This window comes from Amblyomma americanum, chromosome 3, assembly GCF_052857255.1.
Source record: "Amblyomma americanum isolate KBUSLIRL-KWMA chromosome 3, ASM5285725v1, whole genome shotgun sequence".
In the NCBI taxonomy this organism is placed as follows: domain Eukaryota; kingdom Metazoa; phylum Arthropoda; class Arachnida; order Ixodida; family Ixodidae; genus Amblyomma; species Amblyomma americanum.
This window is the reverse complement of record NC_135499.1, coordinates 107,692,805-107,712,601: the sequence shown is the minus strand read 5'-3', so window position 1 is coordinate 107,712,601 and position 19,797 is coordinate 107,692,805. Positions and strand designations below refer to the sequence as shown.

General features: G+C 46.7%; 1 non-coding gene across 1 annotated transcript; it reads right to left on the bottom strand.

The window, feature by feature from the left end:
* Positions 1-11,170: 11,170 nt before the first annotated feature.
* TRNAK-CUU (transfer RNA lysine (anticodon CUU)) lies at positions 11,171-11,242 on the bottom strand. The gene has a single exon. It is a non-coding gene; the product is annotated as a tRNA-Lys (tRNA).
* Between the last annotated feature and the right edge of the window lie 8,555 nt (positions 11,243-19,797).

Here is a 19,797-nt window from a genome sequence, read left to right as displayed (position 1 = left end):
GGGGAGCCTACCATGACCGACACCATTAGTTTACCAACGACGGAAGTGAAGATCACGGAAGCATCTCATTCAGAAATAACCATCGACCCTACAGCGAGGGAAACTGTTAGTTTGCAATCGACGGAAGCAGAGGTCACAGACGCATCCGGTTCGGAAGGACTAACCACCGATTCATCAAAAACATCTAGCATGGAATCACGACAAAATTGCCAGAACAAGAATCGACCATCAACTCGACGATGAGCGCGGAAGAGCCCACGCGCGTGCCTCATTCGGATGAACCAACCGCCAATTCATCAGCGACATCGAGCATAGAGTCATCCACGACGGCATCAACAGAAGCATCCATTCCGGACTCGTCGACGATGGAATCAGAAACAGCACAGTCGACTGTGGACGCGGCCACGGACGCGTCGGTGACCGAATCGGAAACAACAAAATCCACAACGGGCGCACCCACGAACTCATCAGCGAGACAACCAGAGACGTCAGAGTCGACAGCGGAAAGCCCTATAGGCACGTCTGACATGCGTACTCCCAAGGACACTTTGTCGACTGAACGAGGAACAGAGCCAACCGCTGAACCGGCCGCAGACTCGACTGCAGAATCGACCAATGAGAGGTCGCCGTCAGAAGCAGACACATCAGAGTCGAGCACGGAAGACAAGACGGACACGTTGGCGATGGAAGCAACTGTGTCGACAGTGACCCAGAGCTTTTAAATAGTGCGCACATCGCAACTGTCGTTAATACCGATATGAGTGACCCATACGCCATTATTCCACACACTGCTTCGTAAGCGAACTTCTCTCGACTTAGCGTGAATAAAGGCCCTCGTAAAAATCTTCATACTTATTCGGTAACTTAGGACTAGGTTGTAGGCCAGTTGGTAGGACATCGTGAGGAGAAAAACCGCCCAGTGTTGTCGCCTGCCTCAATCCCGACCTGTTTTGCGGTTTTGCTCCTCACGATACTTATTCTGACCTGCACTACCTCCATCTTTTCTTCCAACGTTCTAAGAACATTGCGCCCCCGTTCAAATCCCCCTGTGCTAAGGTGCCTCAGCATATCATCATCAGCCTGACTACACCCACTGAAGGCCAAAGGCCTCTCCCATGTCTCTCAAATTAATCCGGTCCTTTGCCAGCTGCGCCCCACCCTATGCATGCGAACTTCTTAATTTCATCCGCCCACCTAACCTTCTGCCGCCACCTGCTCCGCTTGCCTTCTCTTGAAATCCACTCCGTTACCCTTCAGGACCAACTGTTGTCTTGCATTCGCACTACTCTGCCCAAGCCCATTTCTTACTCTTCATTTCGACTAGGATGAGGAGAACTCGAGCAGCTGTATTGGCCGCCTCATTGCCCGTCGAGCATCTGGCACGCAGCCTCTCTCTGACACAGTTGATAACCCCTTACCCTTCATAGCCACAGGCCCGTCGACCAGAAATCGCTGGTTGAGAGGGGCCGGATTATGATGGCGACCAATGGGTTCTCGTACTGAACCCACCCAGTTTTTATGCTCTGAATAAATGTTTTTCCTCCTCCTCTACTAGGATGTCATTAGCCAGCGTTTCTTCCCTCACCCACTCTGCCCGCTTCCGGTCTCATAACGTTACACGTATAATTTTTTTTTCCGTGGCTCGCTGCGTTGTTCTTAACTTAAGCTGAACCCCTTTCGTTAGCCTCCATGTTTCTGCCCCGTAGCTGAGTTCCGGCAAGATAAAGCTGGTGTACACTTTTCTCTTGAGGGATATTGGTAAACTGCTATTCATGATCTGAGTGAACATACCATATGCTCTCCAGCCCATTCTTATCCTTCCAGTAATTTCCCTCTTATAATCCCGATCAGCTGTCACTACCTGCCCTAAGTATTCCTTTACCACTTCCACCACCTCGCTTCCAATTGTGAACTGCTGTTCCCTTGCTAGGCTGTTGATCATTACTTTGGTTTGCTGCGTGTTAATTTTTAAACCCACCGTTTTGCTCTGCCTGTCTAAACCATTGATCATGTTTTGTAATTTATCTCTTGAGTGACTCAGCAAGGCAATGTCATCAGCGAATCACAGATTATTTAGGTATTCTCCATTTACTCTTATATCCAACTGTTCCCAATTCAGGCCTCGGAATACCTCCTGTATACAAGCGGTGATTAGCATTGGGAAGATAGTGTCTTCTTGCCTGACGGCCTTCATTATTGGAATTTTACTGCTGGCTTTATGGATGGCGATGGCAGCTGCGCCGTTGCTACAGATATCTTCCAGTATTTTCACATAGGTCTCTTCTACACCCTGATTCCTCAATGCCTCTACGACAGCTGAGGTTTCCACAGGGTGGAATGCTTTCTCGTAATCAAAGAAGACTACATATAGGGGTTGGTTATATTCAGCGCATTTATCTATCACCTGAGTGATAGTGTGAATATGATCTATTCTTGAATACCCTTACGAAAGCCTGCCTGATCATTTGGTTGATTAAAGTCTGAGGTTCCTCTGACTTTATTAGCGATTACCTTAGTAAATACCTTGTAGGCAATGGACAGTAAGCTGATCGGTCTCTAATTTCTCAAGTCTTTTGCGTCTCCTTTCTTATGAATTAAGATAATGTTTGCGTTCTTCCAAGCTACTGGTACGGCCGAGGTCATAAAGCATTGCGTATGCAAGGTGGCTAGTTTTTCTAGCACAATATCCCCTCCGTCCTTCAGCACATCTGCTGTTACCTGATCTTCACCAGTTACTTTTCCCCTTTGCATTGTTTCTAAGGCTTTCTTTACTTCCTATTTCGCTACTGGCGGGATGACGCGTTGCTATGCTCTACTGTCTCTCTCATTAACGCTCTGATTACATTCACAACTGTATAGATTTGTGTAGAACTCTTAGGCTACTTTAACTATCTTAGTCATATTGCTTATGACATTGCCCTCCTTGTTTCTTAACGCATACATCTGATTTTTACCAATGCCTAGTTTCCTCTTCAACGCTTTCAGGCTACCGGCGTTCTTTAGAGCATGCTCGATCCTCTCCATATTGAACTTTTTATCTCGCTACACCCCCCTTTCACTTATTTATTAATTTCGATAACTATGCTAGTTCTATCCTGACTGTAGGGTTAGACGCCCTCTTGCTTCGGCGTTTCTTAATCAGATCTTTCGTCTCCTGAGATACCTTTCCGGTATCGTGTCGAACCTTCCTACCGCCTACTTCTACTGCGCACTCTGTAATGATGGGTGCTAGATTATCGTTCATTGTATAGACATTAGTATCGTCTTCCTCAGTTAAGGCTGAGTATCTGTTCTGCAGCGATATCCTGAATTCCTATATTTTCACTCTTATCGCTAACTCATTGATTTCTTCACAAGCTTCTTTCGTTCCCTTCTCAAGTCTAAGCTAATTCGAGACGTTACCATTCTGTGGTCGCTACAGCGCACCTTTTCGAGGACGTCCACATCCTGAAGGATGCCAGGTTGAACGCATTGGTATTGTTTTTCTACTCTTCACGCATCGCTTACAGGCCAGAAGTTTCGAGCACCGGTTGGCTATATGACAATCGCTCACGTACAGGGGGCTACTCGCCGCGGTGGCTCTGGCTTTGGTGTTCACATGCCGACACGAGTGAAGTCAAAATACACAAGTGGTCTGCTGCACTGCGGTGTCGCCGCATGGTGAACAAGTCCAAGGGGCAAAATTAATCCCAAGCCCTGCAAAACGCGCCCGTTAGTGTCAATGTGTCGCATCAGGATCTGGAACTCCAGAATGTATAATCTGAATTCAAGGGGTGCTGATACCAAATGTTCGATCTGTAGACGGCAATTTATTTCATAAGACTACTTACACCTGTGCTCTGAACATAATTAAATATCTTTCTACCCGGAATAAAAGCACTCCGCCAGGCTCAGAAGTCTTACATTCTGCAGCTGAGATGGCATGCCAGCAGGGCGAGCAGACGAGGACAAATACAGAAATTTCAATGTTAGTCCGATTGGTTGCTTCTGTGCTTATTTGGCAGTGTCATTACTACACGGTGTCGCTTGCGCAAGCTTACTTTGTTAACTCACAAGCCCTGTCTATTTCTACATGTGTTGTTCAGTATTGGTACATGGCGATCTGCATCAGTGTCAGCAACACGTAACATCGGCAAGGTCTATATAAGGCGAAATTGGCCTGTACCCGACTCTGAGCATGAAGATTCCTTGCTTACCTCCAAATGGTACGAATGGAATAAGGGTAACCAGTGGCAGATCAAGGTAAAAGTTTACAGCTGTCATGTTAAACAGACCAGATATAAAAAAAAAGATATTGAACGGCTTCTGCTCCCTAGGTATACATTTAGCGTCGCACTTAGCGGACTGAAAAGAAGCACGCCATCATGTTTACACACGCTGGCGCAGCGCTGTCGGGTGTATAAGGAAACTGCTCATTATTGTGCTGGTTTTGATGCCCCACATGATGTGTTTTAAAAACGGTACAAGGCTACTGTGCTGCGGTGCCCAAAAAACTGAGGCCACGGATTCATCGTTCATATAAAAAAGAGGGTAGGAAAAAAGGCCAAAACGATAGCAGAGCGTGGCTTCGATCCACGGACCTCTGGGTTATGGGCCCAGCACGCTTCCACTGCGCCACTCTGCTTTTTTTTTCTTTATTGCCTGGCTTTGGCTCATAACATTTAACCAAAAAAAACACTCAACAAATACACAAAAACCGCTATGTACACACGACACTGTCGTGGTCAGCCAGCATGAGTCTGGCTTCGTCATTCTAAAATTCACGAAGCATACTGAGCGGCTCTAGCCTCGAGAGCCACTCGGGAGGCTTCGCAGCTGCTTTCTGGATGGCCGGAAAGCAGTCCATTCTTTCCCGAAAATAAATTCGGGCAGGTAGTGCGTCTCTGTCACAATAATAGCCTGCCATTCTGGAGCGCCATATACAGGGGAGGCCTAATAGCATTATGAGATCAAATGGTACCCCATCCTCATTGTCTGTGCTTAAATAACGAATTCCCTGCGCGTCAAGTGGTAGCTCTTTCTTTATTGTCCGTTGTAACGCATCCCAAAAATAAACCGCTTCCCAGCAATGCAAGAAAACATGGTCTATTGTTTCGTGCTGTTTACAAACTAAGAAGTTCGATCCCCACGGTAAAAAGAAATCCTTGCCCTCCAAAAACTTTTTAACTGGGAGTGTCCCGGTGTGTAACTTAAAGAAAGAAGGTCTTTACTCCTTGTGGTACCTGCATTTTCTTCACCCTTTTTAAAACATCAGCTCCCGGACCTCCACTGTACAACGCCGTGTACATGGGCTCTTGGAAAACAATATCACAAAGATAATGGTACAGCTTTTTTCTTTTAGTTTTAAACAAATAATCGCTGGAAAAACGCGCTGAAAGAAACCTAACGCTTGCTACAATCTCTTTGTAGTAACCAAAAATTCCACCCGAGAGCTCTTCTGTGGTAACAACAAACTCGGGCAGCAATCGCCGCAGCCTTACTTGGCACTCGGTGCGCAAGAACGGGTCTGTGACGTCGCGAAAAAACAGAAAACGGCTCAGCTGCCTTAAAAAGATGTGTCTTAGCCCCAGGCCCCCGTATTTTACCCGCCAAAACAGGTTCTTTCGGCTGCAACGTTCCCATTCGGAAGCACATATAAAGACGGCAAAAATCCGGTGTATCTTCTGAATGTGCACCCGAGAGCAATGCAAAACTTGCATCACATACCAGAGCTTGCTAATAAAAAACAGGTTGCAGACTGTAGCTCTGGCGAAAATTGAGAGATTGGTGCCTTTCCATTTTTCAGCTCTGTCACGTGCTTCTTTAGTTTGCTGTTTCCAATACTGCTCGCTTTCGCGATAAGCATCGAGCGGAACGCCCAGATACTTGCCCGGGGTCGTCGCCCACGGTACGTTGGCGAAATGTTCTGGGTGGGATGGCCACCATCCATGCCAGAGTCTGAGGCATTTGGACCGATTAACCCCGCTACCGGTGACTTCGCTGAACTTGCGTACACACCCGACAGCTTCGCTTATGCTCCCCTGATCAGCCGTGAATACTGCGCCACTCTGCTGATTACGCTGCGCTGCAACGTAGCCTATATTAGAAGGGAAATTGTAGTACAGATTGAACCACATTTTTGAAAAAAAAAGGAAAGAAGAAAAAACCAAAACAATAGCAGAGCATGGTTTCGATCCACGGACCTTTGGGTTATGGGCCCAGCACGCTTCCACTGCGCCACTCTGCTTTTCTTTCTTTATTGCCGGTATTTTGACCCACATGAAAAGAAAACACATATTTATACATAAGCACTAAAACGCAATCAACATCTTTGTTAGAACACCGGCCGCCCAGCTTGTGCGGTCACGCTCATGCTAAAATTACTTCATCGCCAATAATAACTCAACACGTGACAGCCACTCTGGACTACATTCCAGCATCTTTTTCTCCTGAACAAAATTCCTAATGCTTTCTTTGAAATATTGACGTGCCGGTCTTGCATCGAGATCGGCGTGCCTTACTGCCATTCTGCATTTCCAAATACTGTGTGGGGCAATTAGCATGATCAAATCAAATGGGGTACCGTCGTTACTTTCAATTGGCAAGTAGCGAATTGCATACCCATCAAGCGGAAATTCTTTCTTGATTGTGCGCTGAAGCACATCCCAAAGGAACACAGCATCCCAGCATTCAAGGAACACGTGCTCAATTGTCTCCTCCTTTCTGCATAATATACAGTGAGTGTCCCAGGGACCGAAAAAAACCTTTTTCTCAGAGTTCCAGTGTGTAATTTGAAAAAGAAAGTCTTAACACAAGACGGGACTAACATTGCCTTAACACGTTTTAGTACCTTGTTACCTATACCTTCCCTGTAAAGGGACCGACATAGAGGCACGGGGAGAACCACACTAGAAAGGTCTTTATACAGATTTTTTTCGGTTGACTTCACTCAGGTATTGGAGTGAAAACCGCGCCGTCAAAAACCTACATGAAACCACAACTTCGCGTAGAAAACCATGCACTCCACCGGGCATACTGCCAGCAGAGACAACCATATTAGGCAAGTGCTTCCCCAGGCGAAGTTGACAGACAGTGTGTAGAAACGGGTGCTTAACGTCCCGAAGAAATAAACACCGATTGACAACCTGTCTCAAAAACAAATGTGACAAACTGAGTCCTCCATTTCGAACTCGTAGAAATAAATTGGTGCGGTTTGATCTTTCCCAAGAAGATGCACACACGAACACTGCAAACACCTGATGAAATTTTTGGATATGAACCCTGAAGCAATGCTAGACTTGAAGGACGTACCAAAGTTTGCCCACTAAAAATATGTTGCAAATTGTGGCTCTCGAGAACATTGACGAATTCCATCCATTCCATTTATTCACTCTTTCCCTCATTTTATCCACTTCACTCCTCCAGCAGGCTTCGCTGTCTTTGTAACACTCAAGAGGAACTCCCAAGTATTTAACAGGAGTCGTAGTAAAACTCATGTTGGCAAAACTGTCTGGAGCCTCCGGCCAATCCCCGTGCCAGAATCCCAGGCACTTACTCCAGTTTACCGCGCTGCCACTGGCCGCACAAAAACATTTAACACACTTAACAGCCTGTGTTACACTGTCGTAATCATTACAAAACATGGCTATATCATCCGCATAAGCCAACAGTCGGACTTCTAACTGATGTAGTTTAAAACCGCGCATACAGTCGCTCTGTATCACGCTCAAACAAAATGACTCTATATACAAACAAAACAACAGTGGCGAAAGAGGGCAACCCTGGCGCACCGAACATTTCACTGGAATGCGTGAACCCACCACCTTGTTGACAATTAGACTTGTCGAGCAATCATTGTACGCCATGGCGACCCCGCCTCGAATAATTCTACCCACATTCACATGATCTAGAATGCACAGAAGATTTTCATGAGGCACCCTATCGAAAGCTTTCTCCAGATCAATTTGGATCATTGCCACTTGTGTGCCCATTGCGTCGCAGCATTCAAGGATACTACGCGCTACATGTATATTTGAGAAAATAGATCGGCCTTTAATACCGCACGTTTGATGCGGCCCCACCAGGTCATTAATGACTGTCTGCAATCGCTCAGCCAAAATTTTCATCATTATCTTATAGTCCCCATTTGTGAGGCAAATTGGACGGTAAGAAGTTACTCTGCGCAATACAGAGGGGTCTTCTGATTTCGGTATAAGAACAATGTGGGAGGATGTGAAGGACGGCGGCAGTACATTGAGTTCGAATGCCTGATTATAAACAGCAGCTAAAACTGGTGAAATTATTTCTTTTACACGTTTATAAAAGGCTGAGATCAGACCATCCGGGCCCGGAGACTTCCCCAGCTGCAAGCTTTCAATATCGTTTTTCACCTCCTCTACTGAGATAGCTGCCTCCAATAGTTCCTTCGTACTGTCGTCTAGGCTGGGCATCAACAAAAGGAAGTCCTTCTTGAAACGATCAATGTCAACTGAGCAGTTGGCAAATAACCCACTGTAGTGCTCGAAGAAAGCGCGCTCAATATCTTCTGCTGTGTCACTAACTTTTCCACCAACTTCAATTTCCAATATCTGATGCGCCACGCGTGCCACTTATCTGAGCCCAACGCTCTTTTTGACGGAACTTCCCCCGCTATCAGCTGTTCAGCTCTCGCTCGCACCGGAGCACCGTGGTATCTTTCGATGTCGAACTGTTCTATTTTATGCTTTAGTACGCGAATATCGTCCATGAACATGCCGGGTCTACTAAACTCTTCACTGCTCAATTTTTCCAAGTTTATGCGCGTCGTTTTTTCATCTGCCCCTTTTGTCTGCGTATAGCAGTCGCCAGCTCCAATGCTTTCATTTTAACTGTCTGCTTGAAGTTCTCCCATTTTTCTCTGCACGTCGTATTACCCATATAATTCATTGCATCAACTTGCGTCATCACGTCGGCCATGAAAAATTTCGTCATCCAGTAATTTTGAATTAAATTTCTATAACTGCCACTCGAAGCTTCTTTTCCTTTCTTTTGTGCTTGCTACTAAAAAACTGACTAAGCAGTGATCAGTAAATGAAATAGCGCTCACTCGGTACTCCTTGAAAAAGGGTACCAAATCAAGGGTTACGTATGCTCTATCCAAACGAGCGTGGCTCGAAGCCTGAAAATGGGTGTACTGTGTATTTCTTCCACCACCAAGGCATTCAGCCACATCCGCCAAACTACTGTTCCCTATTATTTCATTTAGGGTAGTGGTGCTTGCATCCTTGTACGGTCGGCCGCTAGTTTTGTCCCGGGCTGAAAGAACGCAGTTGAAATCACCAATAAGAATGACCAACCTATTACACTGGGTATACTGTTTTACCTGTTCAAAAAGCCTGCACCTTTCCCCAGCAATAGTCGCCGCATACAAACAGATTACACGCCACTCCAATGACGATAACAAGAAATCACATACAATAAACCGTCCTGACGTGCATGACGTAACGGCTTCTATTTTAGCTCCTAGACTATGTCGGACCAACAATGCGCAGCCTGAAGAATATCCCACGGAATGGCTCACAATAGCACAGTATCGCGCTTCGAATTGTTGCACCATGCCCCCGGTTTCCACGTCGCCCTCGACTTTCGTCTCCTGCGCTGATAGAATGTCAAGGTCAAAGTCGCTTAACAGGCGGTACAGTTGACTCTGCTTCCTCCTTGAGGCAAGCCCTCGGACATTTAAAGTTGCCACGTGAATGGACTTATCCATACTCATTACAGCAAGGTTGGAAAGAAAACCGGGGGCATGGCGCTTACCTCACAACTGCGGTTAGATCCGGAGTGTGCTAGCACAGGGCGGTCCTCACGGCGGCATAGGCGGCGTTTCCGCCGTCTTGCGCGCAGCCGAAGTGTTCGGCAGCGGTCGAAAGGAAGGACGCCGTCCGACAGTCGTCTTGGCTGGCGGCTCGTCTGCAGCAACGACACTAAGCTCCTTCCCATTTTCACCTGCGTCGTGAGGTCGCTTTGCAGCGGCACTAATACTGTCACTGTCCATCACGGTGACTGGTGCCGGCTCGGTGGATGGTATCTCGCCTCCTCCAGGAGAGGGGTGGCCCGTAGTGCTTGCCTTATCCTTCTCGTTCCCGCCTTTTGCGTCGTCATGTCGCCGCTTGTCTGTGGGTTTATCTCCACCGTCAATTAGTGCGTCCCCTTGAATGTTCGACTATGCCCCTTGCGTAACCAGGTTACGGCTCGTCCTTCCTATTTCCTCTGAGTCTTCCTCGTCCATGAGGTGGTCCGATATGTCGTTTGCCTGCACTGGTCCGGCTACGCTGGCGTACGTCTTTGCGCAATCAGCATCGACGTGGCCGAAACGACGACAACGACTACAGCGCGGCACTTTGCAGTCGCGACGAATGTGCCCGGTGCTCTTGCAGCGCAGACACAGAGGAGCGCGGCCCGGCACAGCAACAAGAGTTAGCTCTCCGGCTATCTTGAGCTGATGCGGAATATCGTCTATTTTGACGTCGGCATGCAATTTTAGTCCAACTGTACGAGTCGTCGACCCTTTTTCAGTGACACCAAGCGCCCGCCACTTCTCCCGGGTCACTTCCAACACCTTCCCGTAGGGCGACAGTGCCACGCGAACGTATTCGTCGGTAACGCCATGCAGCAACCAGTGCAGCTTTACGCGAACCTCTCGGTTATTCGGATCAAAGAGCAAACACGGGCGATCCTTTACCTTCTTGTCGACAGCCAAAAGCAACTTCTGAGCAGCGTCAGCAGTTGTCATTGTCACAGCCCACACGTGGTTCATTTGATACGCCTCCAACGCCACAACGTCGGGGAGCGCACCAAGGTTGGCCAAAGTGTCCCGGTAGTCTTCAACACGGTAGGGCCGGGCTCCTCGATCGCCGTGCATGAAAACGGTGTTGGCGACGATGCGTCAGGATGGCAGATTGGGCAGAATAACCTGGTAATCTTCGGCAGTAGCAGCAAAAAAACTGTTACCGCGGCCCGACTGGGTCGCTGAAACCGCTCCGACGGAGCTCATGATAACGCGTCCGTCACGCTCGGTGGCCGGAAGTCGAACTGCACTACGCCACTCTGCTGAATGCGCTGCACTGCAACGTAGCCTATATTAGAAAGCAAATTGTAGTACAGATTGAATCCTACTGTTGAAAAAAAGGATAGAAGAAAAAAACCAAAACAATAGCAGAGCGTGGTTACGATCCACGGACCTCTGGGTTAAGGGCCCAGCACGCTTCCACTGCGCCACTCTGCTGATTGCGCTGCACCGCAACGTACCCTATATTAGAATGCAAACTGTAGTACAGATTGAATCCTACTGTTGAAAAAAAGGATAGAAGAAAAAAAACGAAAACAATAGCAGAGCGTGGTTTCGATCCACGACCTCTGGGTTATGGGCCCAGCACGCTTCCACTGCGCCACTCTGCTTTTTTTCTTATAAACCGGTTTCTTCAGAGGCTTAGTTGGGCCTCCTGAACCTAGGCACGGCACCGAATGCCCTTCGCACAGATGCAATGGGAGCCGGTCGCTACCTGAGGAAGTGAACGACCTTGACAGCAGCGGCCGAGCGGTATAGACTGTCCGCGTCCGGCCTAACCGGCAGCGCCAGCTCGAGGGTGTGTTGCCCTGCTGCATCTAATTTCTCGTTGTAATCATCGAACGTCTTCGTAAGTGCTCAGTTAGCTCCATGCAGGGGGCCATAGTTCATGAACCCTATCACACGCGAATTAGAAATGCCAGTGCGACCATGCAAAATCCGTATGTCGCGCTGCATGCTCCACAAATTGCTTGCTGCGTTTGAAAACAACCTGCTCGAAACATATTTTAATAAATTCATTATTAACACATTTTTCATTTTGTAGTGTGATTCAAATTCTTGCTAGTTTTGCAGCCGCTTTCCTAACATGGTCTGATTGCACTTGTACTGTTATATTCGAGTTATTTCCTGGTATTTTATATTTATGTGTCTTTTAGTATGGCTTCAGTAGCATAGAAAATACTAGCTGCAGTCTGTATTCCAAGGGTGCTCCTTTTCGTTACTGGTGAATAGATTTTTTTTCAATATCTTTTTTTTTTTCAAGCATGCAGACACGAAGGCAATTCGATGCTGTAGAGGACCATGTGTCTGAATTCGTTCTGGCGAGCCGTTCCAGAGCATGTCTTTTCAGCAACATTGTCGAGGCTTCGGCATCAATCTGGGCGAGTTGAAGTCTCATGATGGGATGTTCTGGTCCTCGGAAACATAAGAGTTTCTTGTTTCCCTCTCGCCTCCATCCTTGTTCAGATAGGGACTGTAACGTCAACCGCATCAATTTCGCTCTTGGCGAACCTTGTTATATCCCTAATATATATGGTCTATAGACTTCCCATAGACTTTTCATCGACTCTGTTGCCTTCCTATAAACTTTTTTGGCTTTACAAAGTTGATTACTATCTACAGGCAAAAATCTACAAAAGTGTGTAGCCATAAATATATAGATAGCCTATAAACGGCGTATAGTATTTCCATTCTCTAAAGGCTAGTCTATAAGATTTGTTTATAGGAACTCTCTAGACTTGATCACAAAAGACTGGACAGTCTGTTGACAGTCTAACAAATTTTTGCTTGGTGATAGTTTTTTTTTCGGGTATGTTGATCGGTCCCCATAACAAAAGACGCGATTTTGTGTATTTAGAGGAGTCTTCGCCGTTATAGTGCGGCAACACACCGATACAAATCAACTTCAACTTGTACTCTGTTTTCTTTACACACTACAGCTTTCACCATGTTGAGAAAAATCTCTCAACAGAAAGCTGTAGCGGCCACTGGTGACGCATATTCTTACTGGAGGCCGAGGCCGCGGAATCTGACCTCACATATGGCTGTAAAGCGCTGGCCCCAGCATACCTCTCTTGTTGCCAGGTAACATGATATCAAGCGTTGTACTACCTTTGTACCGCCTGTTGTACCAGCCTGTGAATAGCCGGATGCAATGTCCGGAAAGTCAGAAACATCTGCGCCGGTCGCGTAGGCTGGGGGGACTTAAAAGGACTCTGAAACGGTTCTCAAGCTTTTCCGTAAATGTGTTCAGTGCGTATAACGAATACTTTTGATCATTCACACGAGATATGAGTCTTTCAAACGTAACCAAAATTTTGTAAATAAATTTCAAAAACCGTACTTTTTTTAATCTTCAAGTTGATTGATCACCTACGTAGTCACGGTTTTTGAATTATTTTTCACAAATATATAAAACACGAGTCCGGGGATGTCATGGTGAGTGACAGAGAGCCCGGCGCTTCCATTCCGTGCAAGCATCACGTCACGGCTAAACCTCGGGACATGACGTCACGGCTACACCTCCCGTGCGACGGGAGAGTCCTATGAGCCAACGAGTCATCACTGCCATCGCCGGCTTTCAGACGCGCGTTTCTACGCAGGGAATGTTTGTAGCTTTCAGAGGCCACCGCAGTGGTCACTTACAAGACACGCGGTTTCAGATCACAGTTCATGGTGCGTTCACAGTGATAGCGGTGAAAGGTATACAAGCGATTGCGATGACGGGTGGGTAAGCGAGTGCGGCCACCAGAAATAAACAAACCGGCTGTCGATGGGTGAAGAGTTCTCGGGCAGGGCGCCGACCAAACATGTTTTCTTTAGAAGTCGGACTGTATCACTTGAGGGAAGAGAGGGCACGCGTCATTTTTATTCGCTGAGAGCTTGGGTCTTAATGAAGCGAGCTGATAAATTCATACTATAAGGTGACTGCTATTGGAATGACTATCACTCGAATGCTTTACTTAGCCGCGGTAGACACCAGTCAATTAATTAATCAATCAAGCAAGCATTCAATCAACAAATTTTTATTCCCAACTCCAGGTTCGGGGCACCCCACCAATATAGCAGTCGCGTACTGCTTTAGCGAAGGTGGTAACCCACAAGTTCCACAGCCAATGAAAGTTTACATAGCAACAATGCCCAGGCATAAACAAGTAGCTTATGTTTCAAGGCGTCTGTTCAGCATTAAAAGCAGCTATATAACAATATAACTGGAAAGCACTGGAACTTGCATATGACAATTACAGGAAAATATCGCAAATTTACAAAAAAACTTGGAGTCTGTCTTCGAGTAAAAGTAAAGTAATCAACACATTCTTTTTGTATTTATTTAGCAGGAAGGTAACTTGAAAGGCAACTGGTTGCAGTATGTATCCCACACGGCGATGTGGTATGAGCCATCGGTTTAATGCACCGGTTCAAGGATCTCTTCTCTGTGCGGTTAGGCCGGAACCAGCACTTAAAAGTGCTTAACAATTCTCACCATAAAAAAAACAATGAGTGCACCAAACGGAATTCAAATATATTCGTGGCATTAATGTCAGTAAAAAATTGGCGACTTGGTTGTAGTCGCGGTAAATTGACAATGTGCAGGAGTGTTTTCATTTGCATCCGCGTAATACTGTGCGCATACATAAAACTAGTTTTATCCCGCATAAGCGCGCAGCAATTATTGTGAGATGCAAAAGCAGTGTGATGAATTTGCAGAAAGGCTTAAACTGGTAGAAACTGCTTGCATCGGAATAATGCACCTGCTGCTGATTAGAAGTAATCTGATAATGATTCATTGTGACCAGTCCAGGAGGTCTTATCAGCTGAAAGGTTATGCCCAATTATTTTAAGCTTATCAACTATTGCTATCACCCTAGTCCCGAAAGAAAGAGGCTAGTGTATGTCTGCGTGGTTGTCCTCGTCTTTTTATACCAATTTATGGTCCTTTAAGCGAGAAATGAGGAAAAGTTGGTGTCTGCAGGGTCACTGCGCACGAATGATCAAGGTGCATCAAGAGATAATGAGCACTGGACATGACTAGGAGAAGCAGACGCACAAAACGAACGTCAAACCAGCACTTGCACTGTGAGTTGGCGTTTGGCGTCGCATCGTTGAGTACATCCTCTACTTGTCTATAAGTGCGCATGTGTGAGTGAGAGAGCGCGCATTTCTACTCTCCATCGGGTCCATCGTAGGGCACGGGCGAAGTCGCTTTGTTTGACCTGGGACGCTCTCTTACTGCCTCGCCTTCACCGCAATTTCCCAGGCGACAGTAGCGGAGCAGTTACTTTGAGGACATTCTCCTCCAATTCACACATCACATATATTCACACATATCACATATTGGTCATATGCAAACACGTGCTTACAACGACCGCGCATATAGAACATTGCTGATTGGGCTCACTACGTTAATCAGACAGCAGGAACCGGTGAAACCGAATGCAATAAACCGAGGCGCATAACAGTGAACTCTCAAGATTTCCTGCACCCTATTTTTTTGCGTCAGCGGCTCATGGCGTCTTTCTTGGCGAAGAAAATCCTACAGCAGTCATTCTTTTTTTTTTTCATTTATTGTCTCTCTTAAACGTTCCTCCCGAGGATAACGGTCCGTGCGTGGCCAATCGGAAGAATGAATAACGCCTCTGAAAACGGTGCTGCTACAGAAACGCTCCCCACAGACTCGTGGTTATGGGCAGCGTGCCCAGTGTTGACATTGTTGTAATGTTCATCTCTAAAGACGCTGCTCACTGCCCACGGTACCGTGCGTATTGTCCCTTTCTTTGCTTCCCTGTAGCTTCTGATTCTACTGTGTGCGTATGTGTGTGTGTGTGTGCGTGTGGGGGGGGGGGGGGGGATTATGAATTTGACTCCACAAAATACAGACGAGAAGATCCGTACTAATTGCGCCGCGCAAAATCTGGCCTATCAGATAGCAGACCTCCTTAATCATCTTCCTCAAATCATATACCTATCATAAATTAAACGAAATCTCAAGAAATTTTCAAGAAGCTTTGTGATAAATATGTATTTTCCGTTGAAGATTCAACATGTTCTTCCCACAGCTCCTAAAAATGAGGTTTCCTTGAACATCCTTAATTACTGTTAGTTATATCTACTGAACATGACGAATGTGTTTGTAGATGCAGCTGTATGTATATGTTGTCACTTCGTTTTTATTTCTTTTATTTCTATGTTCGGTATGATGCGCCCCGTGCTACAGAAGGTTCACGCTTAGCCAGGCATGTTTTGCCTTTTCGTCAATCTCCCTGACACCTGTCCCGTTGCCAAAATAAAACTCACCTTCAACTTCAACTAACTTTGAGCACCCATTTTGTAGGAAAAGACGGCTTGCTTCGCCCGCCGTTCCCGTTCTCCATCCAGGAAAGACATGTCGTTTGCTTTCTACGGCGCCGTCCGAGTGGCGCAGCCCGGAGCCATTGTGAGCGCGCCGCCGAAATTGGCCGGCCAGCGAGGTGGGGCTGGATCCCTTTCTTCCCGTAGGGACGAGAAAGGATGCTTTCTAGTATCAGCACCGCCGCCAAGGGTATACCAGTACTCGACCCCGCGACGACGCCTTTCCTGACTCATCGTTGCCCAAGCATAGACCGCCTGCTAACCCACTTAGGCTGGAGGTCGACGCCCGATCATAACACCACTGTTACTTGTTTCATTTCCGAACTGATGATAGTTATGATAATAAGGGTCATTTACATGAACCCGACAGGGTCGGGTTGAGTCGAGCTATCAGATCGATAACCGGTTACTGGGTTCATGTAAGCGCGCGCCGAGTCGGGTTGGGAGTCGAGTGGTCGGCTCCAGTCAACTCTCCCGTGAAGGTTATTTTGACTCAACTCGACCCTGCCTCGATGTGCTTGTAAACGCGGTGGAATCGAAGAGCTAGTGTAGGGGGAGGGCAGATAATAAACGGGAAATTGTTTTTCGTTTGCGCGTCGTGCCTCCGAGACTGCGGTGCCGTTCCGCGACCTTGGAGGCTGCCACTGCTTGCTGGCACTGCGCTGCTCGACGCTTGGCGTTGCCGCAATTCAACCGGTCTCGATTCGTTAAAATCAAGTTCATGTAAACACGCAGCTGTCGAGTTGGGGTGACCTTGCTCAACCTGACCCCCGACTCGACCCGACGCAATCAGGTTCATGTAAACAGGGCTATTGTCCCACTTTTCTATGCAACGTTTCTCTATATCTTCCTCGACGCCTTCTGCTATCTACGCATTAATTTAATTATCCTTTAATTTTCCGTATTCGCTCTGTGTCATCTGCATTTGTCTTTTGCTGACGTCTCCCTTTTGCAGAGTAATACGTTTATGATCACTCCCAAAAACTGCTCCCCCTCCTAGTTTGTTTCTATTTTTGCCAGCTTGGTATAGATTTCCTGCGACATTAGGCAACAGTCAATGGTGGACCGCCTGCTCCAGAATTCCCGCGCGATTTGTCCCTCAGATTAAGTTTCTCTATTTGTCATAACTAGGTTGCGCCACTCACAAAGTTCTAGCATTAACTTCCCGTTACAATCTCAGTATGCATCCAGATCCTCGATTTGGTCATTCATGTTCCCTCGGCATCGTGATATCAGCATTGTCTCCAAACAGTCTTACATCTTTATTGAGACAATAAGATCCTCGTTTTCTTGCCTACATTTCTCCCTCTCCCCATATAACTCCTCCTACCGCCAGTTGCCCCTGATGCCTAGAAATGCTCTTTGTATAGTTGATTTCATTCTTTGCCAATTAGTTCCTTGATGTCTCAGCATGCCTTCCCCTCCCCTTCTTCCTTGTTGTTCTGTTACACCCTTCCAAGGCATAGCCATCGATAAACGCTGGATCTTTTAGAAATCTGAGATTGATGTCGCAGAGAGCGTATACACGTATTTGATCGCCCTTTAACTGCTGTTCTGTTTCTAACCAGTTCGCTCTCTTTCTACACCTTTGTATGTTTATGTAGCTGATACTGGTGTTAACTTTCTTTTTAATAGTTTTCTTCCTGACCATTATAAAGTCCATTTTGCTGGGCTCATCCTCCATTATTACACTTTCTTCGCTTCCACCTAGCCCAACGGCCCTCGTCCCCGTCGAACCCCTAGAGAGTGCTCAGAGTCTTCGATAGCAGCGCCGCCATAAAGGAGTGGTTCCACTGTGAACCGTAGTTAAAGCGCGGTGTTCGTGTGTTTGCTAGCAATCGCATTCGTTCATCTAAATCACCGCAGGCCGACTGCGTGCCAGGCATTCGTTTATATGAGAAAGAAGCTTTCGATTCTTTCAGAAAAAAAATATTGTCTGCAAAAGTTAGCACACCATCCCTTTAAATGTGGTTAAATTCGTGTGACGTCCCGGACATCCACTCAGAAAACCTGTTTTCTTCTACTTATCAGAAAAGTGACTAACAGAGCGTACCGGACGGGGTCGAAAATTCTTAAATTTTTACGAAAGCCATGCCTATGTGTTAGTCAGGGCGGGTGTAAACCGACATTTTGCTTAACTGCAGCTACCGATGGTGGCAAAAGAGGCGCATTTATGGACAACCGCGGCACTTTTAATGTCAAACAGCTTGTAATGCGAGAGGGTGGCTTATTAAACTATAAATTTGAATAATGTAGGGCATGTTGGTGGTTCATACTTAAGAAGAAATAACTGCGCAGAAAAGGAGGCAGAGCGAGCGAGAAGACACAGACGAGCACTTGTCCGTGTCTTCACGTTCGTGCTGCCTTCATATATATGCTATTATTTATTCTTAAGTAGAAACCATAAACACCGCAGGATTTCTGTTTGCAGCCTATTTAAGAGACTCGACCACGGCTGCGAAGATTCTCGAACAGCGACAAATTGCGAGAAAAATTGCGCTTATCAGGGCACCGGCACATGTTGCCGACCCCGGAAACGAGGCTGCTCACGAGCTAGCTCGAGGTTTATACCACTGGGCATATGTGACGACCTCCTTGGGCAAGGGAACGGTGAACACATGGCATAATATGGGAAAATAACTCAACATTACAGATTGCAACGCAGGCTGGTATACACCCACCAGACCCGTCATGAAATAACACGCAGACAGTCTCGTGAAGATTACTTCAAACATACACGTACCCACAGCCGAGCCTGGCGAACCATATGTTCCCGGAGGTAAGATCAGACGAGTGTACACACTGCGAGTTGGGAGGGTCTCTATAATATAATCTTTAGAATGCCCACATTCTCCTATCAGGGCGCTAAATATGGATTCATAAGAATCCTGGGAGACCCTGCTGCGTAGTTCGGACTCTGAGATCCGGATCCGTCATGTCCGACTGGCTGAAGAGGCCGCCAGGACACAAGGCCAGCATCTAAAGCAGTGTCTCCGGCCTCCTGCCTCCACGGCCTAGTGCCGAGGGAGGTGGGAGAAAGCCATTTGTTGTTGTTGCTACTCTCTATAGGATTGGCACATAACCACAGAGGGGGATAAGCCAGGGTGTCTTCTGGTGATGATTGCCTCACAAAATAGCACATGCCTGCAAGGGGGATTGGTCATAACCAGACAGTGAATACTTGCAGTGAAAATGTTGGACAACAGGAAGTCATTTCCTCCACTTCTCCTATTTATATTTACCACAAGCCAGATTATAAGAATATTATTCCCGTTCGTATGTGCCTTAAAATTCATATGAAGCGTGCCTTTAGCCACTCCAGGTGGCTGTTTCCACACCCTTGAAAGCTTTCCGAGAACACCACTAGTCAATTTTTCGCAAATTAAACATGTCAAATATCTTCATTCTTATCAGGTACTATTTTTTGTTCAAGCACCCACAGTCGCTTATTAGGCGAAGGCAGATGAAGACAAGCATCACCGCGCACAAGACAGAGCGCGAAAGGTGGTTCTTCACTTCAACGCGCCTTGATTAAGGTCAAAACCAAGCCACAAGTTCTTTCTTGGGCGCCGGTTAAATTTTTTTACCCCTTCTATTTTCTTTCTCTCTTTTTTTTATGGCTGGGTTTCTACTTCTGCTGATAC